Source organism: Magallana gigas, chromosome 3 (assembly GCF_963853765.1).
Source record: "Magallana gigas chromosome 3, xbMagGiga1.1, whole genome shotgun sequence".
Lineage (NCBI taxonomy): Eukaryota > Metazoa > Mollusca > Bivalvia > Ostreida > Ostreidae > Magallana > Magallana gigas.
The window spans coordinates 43,556,432-43,570,857 of NC_088855.1; the positions used below are offsets into that span (position 1 = coordinate 43,556,432).

Here is a 14,426-nt window from a genome sequence, read left to right on the forward strand (position 1 = left end):
GGGTAGGTGGGGCCACAATGGGGGGTCAAAGTTTAACAAAGGAATATATAGGGTAAATCTTTAAAAATCTTCTCAGAAACTAATCAGCCAGATGTTTCTTTATAATTGTTAAGACTTTGGCCCCAGGACAATTCTTTGGCCTCCCGAGAAGGTTCAGAGTTTGATGTACGTTTATATCTAATATATAAACTATTGTTAAGGATCTTTTTGAGAACTGCAATACTCAACATATGATATGACTATAAAATCATCTTGTTAGAAAAGGGACTAATGATTATAAACATAAGAATATCCAGGGGAAAATGGATTTTATTTATACAGGATCTACATGTATTATTGTACATTGTCCAGATAGTTTGTATTATGACTCCATTTAGCTGATTTTATCATACCTATTGTTCCTCAGGTGAGCGATGTGGCCCATGGGCCTCTTGTTTATTTTCATGCTGCCGTTAGTGCTGATTAAAAAAATCAAATAAAACACATCAGTAATATCAATGCGGTTTTTTTTAATCGGGTAAAAAGCTACTACATACAGCATCGTTCTCTGGTATTGTATAATTTGCAAGAAATCGAGAGAATATTAAGCACCAAAGAAAGCATGTACTTTATATGTATTATTTTTATTCAGAGTTAATTAATGAACGGCAATATAAACTGCGATATGCCAAATAAGGAGGAATGGGGCACTGAAAAAATTACTTTGATATGATCCTAGAACAAAATTTTAGCCAGATGATCAACATTAAAAAAAATTCCATCTGGTGACATTTTACTGTAGTTTTCATGCATGTAAAAGAACAATACTGAATCTTTGGACAGAAAAACAAGAACTGCATGTAATAACTTATTTGGAGATAATGGTGATGCTTCGACCGTGTTCGAGATTAAGACTTTAGTGCCCAACCCCCCCCCCCCCCCCCCATCCCCCCTGCGTACGCGCTTCAAGTCCTATTGATACCTTTTTCGTATCTTCTGTCTCCTTCTTCAGAGCATTTCAAACAGAGACATTCTTTCTTGAAACTAAATTTCAACTAAAATTGGATACCGCATATCATAGACATTTAATTTTCACATGGATGGTTCTGACCGCACGGACTTTCATTACCTGTTTTATGGTCATAAAGAGCATCTACTCTGTGTAAAGATGCAAATATAGCGGTAAAAGAAGGAAAGATTTCTAGGACTGTAATGTACTTCATGAAAATATTTAATCACAAAATTTTATCATTATTATATTTTAGACAACTCAGTTGGTCAAGCGGATTTAATCACTAAAACAAACTGTAAGACCACAAGTTGGTAAAAAAAAAACTTCTTAGATCTAATCGAGATATAGAATCGTAAATGTTTTGCATTTCATAACTGTTATATTTCATCGTATGATGATGAACTATGTGTAATCGTTAACTTTCTTAGGTCTATATTGTATTTTATTCTTTGAATATTAGAACTGTAATATAAATCACAATCGTAGTTGTATCGATAAATAAGCTAAGATATTAGAGAACATTAAGAACAAAATTATACATCTTTTTCCGAGAGTTCAAACGTTTACAACTGGCGATCGTGATTGTCAATTTTACACGTATGATGTGGTAAAAGATTTTACTTTGTATGGAATAAAATGTAAAAATTAAGATAGTGTTCACCTGTCCGAGAAAAGGAAGATTTTAAAACATACAGATAATTTAAAGCTACATAGTCCGATTTTTTTTTGGCTATGGGAGTATCAAATATTTTTCTATACAGACCAAATTTATTAGACAAATGCCTATTTACACAAACAAAATCCGTCTCCTTTCAAAGTTTGTATTATTTAAAGTACATAAAAAATTTCTGTATGAGAAAACAAAAAACAAAACAAACCAACTCCATCTTGGGAATGTTTAGAAACGGGAACCGCTTGGTTTTGTTCCCGAATGATTGGGTTTATTCAACCCGCATGTGATGTATCAATTGTACATGTATACAAAACACTTCCCCAAATATTAGTGAATAAAATGTACCGACGTTTATTTTTGATTTGAATTTTTTTCAAAGTCGTAATACAACCATACCCGCCTTGACCTCAGCAGCGAATTTTATTATGAGACGAAAGAAATCAATACAATTTATGTCGTTTGTTTTTGTAAATAAATTGTGTACATCACTTTTTCAATAAAATATGGCTTAATGTACCTGGAAAACTACTGAATGATACTCATACTTAGCATAGCCATCGTATAAAATCGAACATAGCAGCTTTAAAAATTTCACGATAAGCCTATATATTATTCTATTTACGAAATCATTAAAGTCATTTGGGGTATTTTGAATAACAGTTTTTGTTCAACTTGATTGTAAAATATGTGTAAATACGCATGTTTAATACAGTTCGTTGTTTTGGTCCAACAGAAAGATCATACTCGTTCATGTGCGGACCTAGAAGGGGGTGCATGGACTATTCCTTCCACCTCTTGGGAAATCAAATTAAAAAGATTATATAGCAAAATTCCCGAAATAGGCCTCAAAACCCCTCTCCAACATTGGAAAACAAAATTATCCCTCGGACACCCCCTGGAAATGTTTTCTGGATCCGCGCATGCTGTAACAAACATACAATATATCAATTTTCTCGCTGAATAAAGCAATAGCATACAGTGTAATGAGAAATGAATATTGAGCAGCGTTTTCATCACATAAATTCTCTTTACTGAGGTTAGCGAGAATATTTTAATAACAAAATAATTTATTAATGTATGTCATTTCTTCTTTAAACTCTCTATATATAAATCACTGCATGGCGTTGGAAGCAATTTGAAAGTGAGTGGGGGGGGGGGGCTAGACTAATCCTAAAAAATATTGACAAGCAAAAAAAAATGATAAAAAACTAATTCCCAAAATATCCGTGGGGGGGGGGGGGGGGTAGTACCTATACCTATACTTCCAAAAAAAATCTTACCTATCAAAATAAAAAAAATTCCCACATCATGAAATTCCTAATCCGGGGGTGGGGGGGGGGGGGGGGGAATAGTATGCCTATGACTTCAACTTCTCAATAATTTAATCATTTCAAGGTAAATTTAGGAACAAATATGTTTCCTGCGAGAAAGAGTGGGGGGGGGGGGAGGCTAACCTTCTATGATGCTATGTGCCTAATGGTTAGGTCTAACTTTGCAAAAATGGTGGGGTGGGTGCTAAGCCCCCCTTAGCCCCCCCCCCCTCCGATTCCGACGCCTATGTAAATTACATTGCAGGTGGTGACTGTTGGAGAGTTTCATTTGTTCGTGTTTTGTACATTGCAGTGTGATACACCACACTTTCTAAAACACGGAACGCGGGGTGATTTGAAATTTCCCCCAAATGACTTTACGAGCATAAACTTGGATGGACGTTTATGCTTGCGCGATTTCATAGAAATGATTATTAAAACGAACAAGGAATTGCTTACCAATCTAGCACTGTCATTCTTTGTCTGTCTGTCTGCATATCTAACACACAGTAAAAACCAATTCCTTTTGCGAATTTCTTAAACTGCATCATGATAAACCTTTACAGTTGCAGCCAGCAATACCTGCCTCATGACCACTAACATATTTGCGTTATACTAATTAATTAGTTTTTGAAAATTATCCGCTATTAATGACAATGATTGTTACAAAAATATCGTATTAATGATGCATACAGGCTCTAAAACAATGCAAGTTGGTTATATAAAATCGCTTTAAAACATTTGGTGCTTTGCTTAATTTCACATATAGTTTAATGTTTATCTAATATGGTTTGTACATGGTCAGTAAATCCCATACGGTGCGAGGCCGAATGAAGATGTTTTAAAAATAAATGTCCAAATTATTCGTGGGAAAAACTTAGTTATTGCTATTTAGACCATATACTTTCGTGATAATCCCGCCCCATCAGTTCCATTTTTCACAATTTGAGGGAATTTCTGGTGTGAAAAACATGATTAAGTTTGCATTGCATGTCATTAGGTTATCAAAAAAGAAATCCGATAATTTATGATTTTTTTAAGTCAACCTACTTAAACTCTCTCTCTCTCTCTCTCTCTCTCTCTCTCTCTCTCTCTCTCTCTCTCTCTCTCTCTCTCTCTCTCTCTCTCAGGAATAAGATAGCTTTTTTATCGTGAAATTTATGTCTCATATATGTGCAAACAAAGAAATAAGAGATATATGCATTATATCTTATAGAACTACATGTAATTTCAATGATAAAAAATTCACATGTATGCGTGGATTATAATTAAGATTGACAGGATAAGAACGTGATTATTTTAAAAACTGCACGTATTTGTTAAAGATTGGGAACATGCATCATTAATGAAGTAATTCATATTTTTTGAAAGACGTGGTTTTCTTTACATTTCTTTTTCATTTGGCGACGCTTAAAAAGAAAGAAAAAAAAAGAATGGCGTAACGTCTTATTTGAAATGACAGAGAAAAAGATAAAATGTCATTGTTTTCGATAATAACATAAAAAATGGTACGGCGCGTTGTGTCAGATTGTTACGTCAAAACATGAATTTGATAACGTCATGCTTGGCACTGAAGCGTAATAACGTCTTTTTTGACGTGGCAGCGAAAGGGTTAAAACGTGCCTATTTATATATAAGTTTGATAAAATGATATTTTGTATTTTGTGCTCCTATACAAATCATATTCAGCTGTATGCTATATATCATTGTTTTAGCACCCATACATGGTTTGTGGGGTATATCCCATAAAGAATCTATATATATATTGCCATGACATGGTTTGTGGGTTCCTACCCACAAGTATGTTATATATATTATCTACTATATATCACTGTGGGTATGTATACCCACAATGTGGTGACCCACAACGTTATCTATAACTTTGAAACCAAATATGAGTAATCTTTATATTCATCTTATATTTGGCTTCTTCATCAAAAACTATTCCTAAAAATGCGTTTCCTTTTGTAATAAGCCTACCACAAATGCAGGGTCCCACAACCCATGTTTATGGATCATGACCCGCAAACCATGTCAAGTACCTATATATATATATATATATATATATATATATATATATATATATATATATATAATCGAATTAACCGTAAATTAATGACTATTTACAATGAAAAGTACATTAAATATGAAAATATTTGGAAACAACTTACGTTTTTTGACTGAGATCCCAATGATTAAAACTGATATTATTTCTCAGAAAATTCGTCTGCGTCCTTTTGATTTCTGATACAGCAGAAAAAGGAAGTAGATAAGTATGCACAAGCGTATAAAGGTTTTGATAAATAAAGGTCAAAAACGGTTTAAAGGGACACAACAATTCCGGATTTTAATCATTAAAAAAATCAAAGTCTTTCTACATAACATTGTTTATCTTGCAGGGTTAAACTTTAATATTCAACCAAAAACAATGGATACAAACAATTTAAAGAAAACATTTAAATCGCCATCTTGTGATGTAGTGTCTTAAAAAATATAATTCAAGGTGTAGTGAGGTACCTTGATAAGCTACAAAATGTTTTCGTTTCATTCAACTACAGTCATATGGTAAAGTATTGTACATCCTGGCCATGGCTCTACATGTCAATGATAAGGCAAGATGCTTAAATGAACTTATCTATATAAGTTTATAATGATGTATCTAATGACCTTCAAAATTTCACAACCCAAATATTAATTATAAATTTTAAATTGCAAACTGCGTTCTTAACAAATATAATTACTGTGGAATCATTAAATTTCGTAGGGGCCAATTTTCGTGGATGACTTAAATTTTACAGGTTCGTGGGGACGTAATTTCGTGTATTCTTATATATCTACAAGGGGGAATATGACTTTATTACCCTAATTTATCAATTCGTGGAGGATGTTATTTCGTGGATGAGAGGTACCCACGAATTCCACGAAAATTGAGCCACCACGAAATCTAATGATTCCACGGAAGTTGATGCAATTATATGTACACTAATACACGCTTGTCTCCTTACCAACAGTCAACAAAAATAAGTGTAATTCCCTTCTGATCTAAATTTGATATTCCACTGACTAAATGTCTTTGCATTTTTTAAAGATAACCTTGATATTCATTATGTTTGTTTTCAATATTAAGAAAATGCGTAATGTTTTAAGACTAGATTCAAATTTAAGGCACTTTTAAGTTTAGAAAAATTTACATCTTTACCTCGCTTGCTTTCTTCACACCGTCTGAAATTTCACTGAAAATATTCAAACAATTTATTGTTAAATTAACTTAAACATCGTTAAAATGTTACCATAAACTAATTGCATGCAATTTTATTGATACAATTGCAGAAGCCTTATGTGTGTGGTTTAATGATTGTGCGGTTGCAATAAAATTGAGCACAGCTTATCCAAATAGAATTTCTAAGCTTCCGTCGGATGAACTTTTGCAATAGTGAAAACGTCGATTTTAAATATAGCCGATTCTGCAGGCATTCTATATAAGGCGATTTATTTATTTTTATAACTTAGATCTAACAAACTAAAAGTATTAAGCATATTATAAATTCAATTCAATGGTTTATTGACATCACCAGGTTGGCATACAGTCAAAATGAAATCAAATGACAGACAAAAGAATATTATAACATAAAGGCTATAGCATGCAAGGCAGTTTTATACAATATTTCATATTTCCTTGACATTTTCTGTGCATAAATTACATTTATTAATATAAAGTTATTAGATTCTAAGGATAATTTGTTTGAATGGAAAGCTATGATACGTTTTTCTCTCTATTTGAGTTTGCACTAGAATCGATTTTCAGTTATCTCTCTATCACTGCGTCACAAAATGTTGTGAATTCTGTGCTGTTTTAAGGAACTGCAGATCTTATAAAGACAACACCAGTTTCTTTTATAACAATTATATGCTGTGGTAAAAGCATATCCGAGCTTTTCTATCCCTTCAAAGACTCCTCTCTCCAAAAGACGACATCGCATACACTTTCTTCCTTTTACACCGTGCCCAGAAACGTAACACTGTTAGGAAATTAAAAACAAATTAACTAAAATAGTATTGTAGAACAGAAACCATAGTTATACAAAAACGCTGTAGTTATTTGATACAGAGACTGCTAAATTATCAGATCAATTGGTTGAGATATAATTAGCATTTTAATCAGACGTAACGAGTTGCGATAATCGATCGGCAATTCTGTACTTCATTATTATTTTATACTGTCGTTCTCAATTCTACATAATAGTCGGCGTAGAGTTTGAAATGCTTTAAGTATCGTTTTTCATTTCTTTTGTGAATATAATCGATTCTTGTGCTGCATGAAAACTAAGACCTAAAAGACCTAGGAAGATCGAGGGTTGTCCCAAATAACGTAGACAGAACACTAAACTTCAAATCTTTTCCTTGAATTTCATTAGACTTCTACGTTTTCTTCAATGACCCTTATCTCTGTGCGATGCCGAAAATGTCCTGCCATTACGTTGTTACATCGTTTACAATAACATTTACGTTTTTATTTCCATTAATAATGCAACTTTCGAATATATATCATAAAGGAGTTGGCACCTGAAATAATAGTAATGTCAATCATCCGAAAACCACTTGGATATAAAGATGGGGACCTATAATGTTCATTTATTTCATTTGTGACCAATGTCACATGCCATTTTTAGCTCACCGAGCTGAAAGCTCAAGTGAGCTATTCTGATCATATTTTGTCTGTCGTCCGTCTGTCTGTCTGTCTGTCCGTCTGTCTGTAAACTTTTCACATTTTCAACATCTTCTCAAGAACCACTGGTCCAATTTTAACCAAACTGAGTCTTCTCAGAAACTAATCTGCCAGGAAAGCTGACACTTGTGTGAAAGCATCCTCTGGTAGTGTAGATTCAAAGTTGTGAAAATCATGACCCCCGGGGATAGGGTGGGGCCACAATGGGGGGGGGGGTCGAACTTTTACATAGGAATATACAGAGTAAATCTTTTAAAATCTTCTTCTCATGAACCATAAGACCAGAAAAGCTGAAACTTGTGTGGAAGCATTCTCAGGTAGTGTAGATACAATGTTGTGAACATCATGACCCCTGGGGGTAGGATGGGGCCACAATGGGGGGGGGGGTCAAACTTTTATATAGGAATATATAGAATAAATCTTTAAAAATCTTCTTCTCAGAAACTAATCAGCCAGGAAAGCTGAAACTTGTGTGGAAGCATCTTCAGGTAGTGTAGATACAAAGTTGTGAAAATCATGACCCCTGGGGATAGGATGGGGCCACAATGGGGGGTTGAAGTTTAATATAGGAATATATAGAGTTAATCTTTAAAAATCTTCTTCTCAGACACTAATCAGCCAGGAAAGCTTAAACTTGTGTGGAAGGTAGTGTAGATACAAAATTGTGAAAATCATGACCCCTGGGGGTAGGGTGGGGCCACAATGGGGGGTCGAAGTTTAAAACATGAATACATGTATACAGAGTAATTTTTTAAAAATCTTCTTCTCATAAATTAATCAGCCAGGAAAGCTGAAATTTGTGTGGAAGCATTCTCAGGTAATGTAAATTCAAAGTTGTTAAAATCATGACCCCCGGGGGTAGGGTGGGGCCACAATGGGGGGTTGAAGTTTAACATAGGAATATATAGAGTAAATCTTTAAAAATCTTCTTCTCAGAAACTAATCAGCCAGAAAAGCTGAAACTTGTGTGGAAGCATCTTCAGGTAATGTAGATTCAAATTTGTGAAAATCATGACCCCCTGGGGTAGGATGGGGCCACAATGGGGGGTTGAAGTTTAACATAGGAATATATAGAGTTAATCATTTAAAAATCTTCTTCTCAGAAACTAATCAGCCAGGAAAGCCGACACTTGTGTGAAAGCATCCTCTTGTAGTGTAGATTCAAAGTTGTGAAAATCATGACCCCCAGGGATAGGATGGGGCCACAATGGGGGGTTGAAGTTTAATATAGGAATATATAGAGTTAATCTTTAAAAATCTTCTTCTCAGACACTAATCAGCCAGGAAAGCTGAAACTTGTGTGGAAGGTAGTGTAGATACAAAGTTGTGAAAATCATGACCCCTGGGGGTAGGGTGGGGCCACAATGGGGGATCGAAGTTTAAAACATGAATACATGTATACATAGTAAATTTTTAAAAATCTTCTTCTCATAAACTAATCAGCCAGGAAAGCTGAAACTTGTGTGGCAGCAGCCTCAGGTAGTGTAAATTCAAAGTTGTGAAAATCATGACCCCCGGGGGTAGGGTGGGGTCACAATGGGGGGTTGAAATTAAACATAGGAATATATAGAGTAAATCTTTAAAAATCTTCTTCTCAGAAACTAATCAGCCAGATGATTCTTTATAATTGTTAAGACTTTGGCCCCAGGAGAATTCTTTGTCTTTACAAGAAGGTTCAGAGTTTGATGTAGGTTTATATCCCACGCGGCTATGTTAAGGCTGCCCGATTAATTTCACAGAGATATGTAGAAAGTCACTTGTCTGTACTTCATAAGATATGACGTCATAGTTAACTTTGACGTCACGATCTGCATTCCTTTCGTTCGTTCTTAGGGAATGTACCGTAACGTAATAAGTGATATTCATTGTGCATAATAAAACCGCTTCATTCCTTTACATAGTCACTGTTGTAAATTTTAGTGATACTAAATTCAATATCACCGATATGGAGTATAAAAAATCAACAGTTTTAAAGCTTCGTAATAGGTAAATAACTATTCATAAACTAATGGTTTTGAGACTCCCCCTGCTACGTGTAATCTAATGAATGGTGATATGTATGTGCATATAAAAACGGCTTGCCACAAGTGAAAGATAAAAACAATCTTAGTATATTTTACGTGAAATCGGGAGAGAAAAGAAGTACCACTGTGAATCTTGCTGGGGGAAACCTTCCGATTGACCCGATTTTGTGTAAAGCGAGCCTAAAAGGTAAAAATGTGCCTAATTTCGATGGCGGTGCGAAATATTTTGACAATATTTCAAATAAACGAAATATTTATATGAACCCCCAGCAAGAACTGCAAAATACATCCCTTATCGAAGGATTTTTCATAAAAATAATTTTGATTTAATGTCATTATTCACTTGTGCCGATGCGATTTTTATAGATTATTTACCGTGTTAGAATACACCCGTCACGTGCTTAAGAAAAATATATGACGTCACAAAAATACATCAAATATAGTGTTGGATGCCACTGTTAACTTATGTAATAAAAGTTTAAAGGAACTCACTCGGCTAAAGCATTTTTCGATCATTAAAATAGTATCATTTTTCGATATATATTTAGCTTCGGACAGCCTTAACATAGCCGCGCATATATAAACTATTGTTAAGGATCTTTTTAAGAACTGCAATACTCAACATATGATACGACTATAAAATCATCCTGTTAGAAAAGGGACTAATGATTATAAACATAAGAATATCCAGGGGGGAAATGGATTTTATTTATACAGGATATACATGTATTATTGTTCATTGTCCAGATAGTTTGTATTAATTATGACTCCATTAAGCTGATTTTATTATACCTATTGTTCCTCAGGTGAGCGATGTGGCCCATGGGCCTCTTGTTATGTTTTATTCTTACATTTTATCTTATATTGTTTGATTCTTTAAAAACTTTGACATTTTACAGATTAATTACTGAAAAATAACGAAAAGATATGAGCGGCAATAATGGGTACTCGAACTTCCTGTAAATCGAAGGTCATGGACAGGGTTTAATTTTAGCCAGAAGTAAGTCGATATTGATGAGAATGAAATATAAATTATTCCTCAAATTAAATAAATGAACAGTGCAGAGATTTGCCTAGAAATTTTTACATAACAGCTTACATGAAGAGAGTAATAGAGGAAACTTGTGTATTGTTCGGCACGCTACATAATTAATGAAATTGTTTTCCTTTGAAACCTTAACTATGACGTCATGATGTAATTAAATGAATTAAATAATCCATGACTTCATAATACAATATCAAACGTTAAAGTTCGGGAAAAATGAATTAGACAAAATATGATAATAAACGACATCAATAAATTTACAAATACAAAGACTGGCTACAAAAAAGGATGATTATATATATACAGATAATTCAATGTTTGGTGAGTTTTGGGGAAAATTATTTAATGAAATAGTTCTCTTTCACAAGTCTCATGGCGGTTAAACCGCTTTTAAGTTTATAAAATGGGAATACTTCATAATCTCCCTTAGCACATCTGTCAAAATGTTCACTGCAAGGGGTGTTTCTGGTACTGGGATCATTGATCTGTTGGCGATGGACGCGCATGCGGGCTGTAAGTTGTGATCCGGTTTGGCCGATGTAATCTTTGCCACAGTGGTTACATGTAATACAGTAAAGCAGATTTTTGGATTTACACGACATATTTTCATTAATATAAAAAGTCTTGTCACATTTTACAGAAATAAAATATCCTGTTTTTAGATAAGGACACGTGCCGCATCTTGAATTTCCGCATTTAGAAACAGAATATTTTATTGTTGAATTAAATTTAGCTCTTGTTAATATTTTCTTCAGGTTTGGTAGTTGTCTTTGGCTATGGAGTAGGTCAGATTTTTTAATTAGTTAGTTCTTGAAATATATTAAAATGTTTGGGATTGTAGGTTGTAACTAAAGGAATTAAAAATGGGTCTATTTTCTGGTGGTTGTTCTAAGTATATTATGTGGTATTTTCTTTGCTTCTTCTATTATAATTATTAGATTTAGCCATAGAAGAAGCAAAGAAAATACCACAGAATATACTTATATATATATATATATATATATATATATATATATATATATATATATATATATATATATATATATATATATACTGTATATTTTACACTATATTTTGTATAATTCACACTTTAAAGTGTAATATTTACACTTTAATCTGTAAAATTACACTTTAATCTGTAAAATTCACACATTAATTTGTAAATTTTACACTTTAATCTGTAAAGTGTTAAAGTCACACTTTAAAGTGTAAAAGTCACACTTAAATCTGTATATTTTACACTTTAATCTGTAAAAAACTTTAAAGTGTAATATTTACCCTTTCATCTGTAAAATTACACTTTAATCTGTAAATGTCACACATTAATTTGTAAATTTTACACTTTAATTTGTAAAGTGTTAAAGTCACACTTTAAAGTGTAAAAGTCACACTTAAATCTGTATATTTTACACTTTAATCTGTAAAATTTACACTTTAATCTGTAAAAAAACAATATATAAATCTGTAAAATTCACACTATAAAGTGTAAAATTCACATTTTAATCAGTAAAATTAACAGTTTAAAGTGTAAAATTCACACTTTTATCTGCAAATTTTACACTTTAATCTGTAATTTTTACACTTTAATCTGTAAAATCCATCTGTAAATTTTACACTTTTGTCTGTAAAAATCACACATTGATCTGTAAAATACTGTGTAAACACCATATGGCTGTTTTAATTAAATGTCCGCATTTCTTTGATCTTGCTTAAATAATAAACATTGCAATCGACAAATTAACAGTATTCAATTTACCAAAAAGTGAAACAGTTATGATTAAATTCTCTTTGACAGAATGTATCAGCGTCACATGGCAAAAACAAATGTTCCACGCTTAGGGTTTTTCATAATGAAAGCCATTTCCCTCGTCTCTTTCAACCAGATTAAAATTTTCACAAAAACTGAAAAAAGTGATAATTTAATGGACTAAAAACTTAAATCACCCTGTCTAAAACATATTTGTTTCCGAATTTCAATACATGTTATGAATCGTCATGCATTTTATTATTTTCTTCGCAGCATTGATAGGGAACGGAAATAGCTATAGTTTGCAATGTTTAGAAGATGACATTCGTCACACTCGTCTAATTTTCATTTTTTAGAATGATTGTTAAGAGTTTTCTCATAAACGTTTTTAGATTAAACTATGAGACTTTCAGAGATATTAAATATATGTCAAGAAGGGCGTAAATTATGGAAGCCGGAAAGTCACAGGTGGAAAATATATTTTAACAGGCTGTTGCCACATTATAACTGGCGGTCGCAACAAGTTAATTATCTGACGGCCGCCAAAAAATAAGGTGACCGCTTTTCTGGCGAACGCTAATATGGGGCGGCCGGCAGAAAGTAGCAGTCGCCATAGCTACCCCCACTTATTTATCTGGCGGCCAGCCGGCCACCACATAATTATATAGGGGCTGCAACATAAAATGTAGAATTATCTGTAACAATGTTTTGGGGTTTTGACTTTTCACTTTTATGCAAATTTAGTCTTCAAGCCTGTTAAAAATATATAAGACGTCAACTTTTACTAGTTTAAAGCATCAATTTTATTCATTTGTATACAGTACAATTTTATTTAATCAAGTTTTTGTAGAACGTACACAACTCAAAGTACTGAACGTACTTATACTAAATCGAGGTTTAGACAGAATGATACATAATGTATATTCTTTGAATGATAAGTAATTCAACACTTTGTTATTTTTATTGTAAAATCATCAAAGAATGTGTGGAAATAAGCCAAGGCATAAAACCTCGTATATCTATTTGAAAAACCTGTGGTATTTTTTTCTTTTAAATATCACTGTGTAATGATGTCACTGTATTTAAGACAAAGTTTGAAATATTCACTAATTAAAATATTTCAGTCCATAATGCTTCGATCAAACCATCGGAAATGATTAATACTCTCCACAGTATATGTATATATATTAGCAAATTTTACAGGATAGTGTGTAAATACTACACTTTTAATTTAGTGTAGATTTTACATATTATAGTGTAGATGTTACAGATAAGTGTAGATGTTAAAGATAAAAGAGTGAATTTTACACTTTAAAGTGTGAATTATATAGATTAAAATGTGAATTTTACACTTTAAAGTGTGAATTTCACAGATTAAAGTGTGTGACTTTTACACTTTAAAGTGTGAATTTTACAGATTAAAGTGTAAAATTTACAGATTAAAGTGTAAAATTTACAGATTAAAGTTTATATTTCACAGATTAAAGTGTGAATTTTACACTTTAAAGTGTGAATTTTACAGATTAAAGTGTAAAATTTACAGATTAAAGTTTATATTTTACAGATTAAAGTGTGTGACTTTTACACTTTAAAGTGTGAATTTTACACTTTAATCTGCAAATTTTACAGATTAAATTGTGAATTTTACAGATTAAATTGTGAATTTTACAGATTAAAGTGTGAATTTTACACTTTAAAGTGTGAATTTTACACTTTAAAGTGTAAAATTTACAGATTTAAGTGTAAAATTTACAGATGAAAGTGTAAGTTTTACAGATTAAAGTGTGAATTTTTCAGTTAATAATGTGCGGAAAATAAAAAAAAATGTGAAGTGCATATGTGGCACTAATACGTTTCCGTAGTACATGAACATTTTCATGCATACAAATTACTCCTGAAAAATGTTGTTT

The 14,426-nt window shown here is 32.6% G+C and overlaps 1 protein-coding gene and 1 long non-coding RNA gene across 2 annotated transcripts in view; both read right to left on the reverse strand.

Moving 5' to 3' along the window:
• LOC105336028 (alanine--tRNA ligase, cytoplasmic) overlaps positions 1-4,275 on the reverse strand; it is a 609,144-nt gene extending 604,869 nt beyond the window's left edge. Inside the window, exon 1 of the mRNA XM_066079924.1 lies at positions 4,262-4,275. The gene's annotated coding sequence lies outside the window, so the exon portion shown is untranslated. The remainder of the gene's footprint in view (positions 1-4,261) is intronic.
• A 2,244-nt stretch (positions 4,276-6,519) lies between these two features.
• The window catches only part of LOC117680693 (uncharacterized), a 38,715-nt gene continuing 30,808 nt past the window's right edge, over positions 6,520-14,426 (reverse strand). Inside the window, exon 2 of the long non-coding RNA XR_004595634.2 lies at positions 6,520-6,993. This is a non-coding gene — a long non-coding RNA (uncharacterized lncRNA). The remainder of the gene's footprint in view (positions 6,994-14,426) is intronic.